Raw genomic sequence first — 1115 nt, 5'->3', positions numbered from 1 at the left:
TGAATCCAATGGTACCGGTTAATTTTACGAGAAGTGGATAGGTTTTGTTTAAAACGCAATTGTTTAAACAAATAGGAAAAAATGGTTTTTCTTAATGGGACACATTTTTTTTAGTGAATATGGACAATTCTAAGCATAAGAGTTCTCTTGCAACTTTTTTGTTAAATACATATTTACAAAGTTATAAATTTTCAAAGTTCAAAATTTGACGTTTTTTGCAAACTTTGAGTATCGATTATTCTTGACCTATTGAATATTTTTCGAAAATTGAAGAAGCAACTTGTTCTTTGAAAGCTCCTCTACCTATTCATTGTACGCGACATTAGATTAACCAGTCGGAAGCCTAGTTATCGCAATTTACAAGTAGCGCCTTTTGTGCGCGCGACAGTGCGTTTGGCGCTTATGGCCGGCGCGCGGCGAGGTACTCGCGGCCTTACTGAAAAAAGTATGAAGTTTGTCCCGACTGTTTACAGTCAATCAATCAGTTCTCACCAAATGATTATTTTATTATAAATAAATATTGTTTTATTATCGACTAAATATCATACACTGTTTGTACGTATCAAAACACACAAAATATGGATATTTCTCCGCTCATTTTTGTTCATCAGTCTTATTAAATTTATTTTTGCACGTATTGTTTTTTTGACACAAACAAAATGAGCAACATTTTATTTTGCCTTCTAAACAGCAACACGAAGTAGTTCGAGTACAAGCTTTACACCGACAATTTGGCACAAATTCGTTCGAAGGCGGTAATAATGTGTAAATTATCTTTGGCAGCAATACTGCTGCCATAATACTGCCAAAACTATACAGAATTCCATAACGACATGGTAAACGTGCAAGATAGATGTTCACAGTGGCACAGACAGCGTGCTCAGACTTGCAACAACCATGCGCACTCGAAAAAAAGTAAACAAGCACCGACTTGTCAAATTCGGAAAAGTAAAGATTCCCGCGAAAATATTTGAGTATTTAAATTTAAACTTACGGAATACTGTAAAATATGTCATAATGAAAAATTCCAAAACAGTAGATCCTATAAAATTATCCAGTAAATACATTAATATTTTTAAAATATTGAGATGTTTATCAAAATTAATATATGATTA

The 1115-nt window shown here is 33.2% G+C and overlaps 1 protein-coding gene across 1 annotated transcript in view; it reads left to right on the top strand.

Annotated features, from left to right (window-relative positions):
• Positions 1-1115, top strand: part of LOC117174569 (dynein heavy chain 2, axonemal) — a 90379-nt gene that overhangs the window by 36709 nt on the left and 52555 nt on the right. The window lies entirely within an intron of this gene.

The sequence above is a fragment of the Belonocnema kinseyi genome, chromosome 6 (assembly GCF_010883055.1).
Source record: "Belonocnema kinseyi isolate 2016_QV_RU_SX_M_011 chromosome 6, B_treatae_v1, whole genome shotgun sequence".
Taxonomy (NCBI): Eukaryota; Metazoa; Arthropoda; class Insecta; order Hymenoptera; family Cynipidae; genus Belonocnema; species Belonocnema kinseyi.
This window is presented reverse-complemented; position numbering and strand designations above follow the sequence as displayed.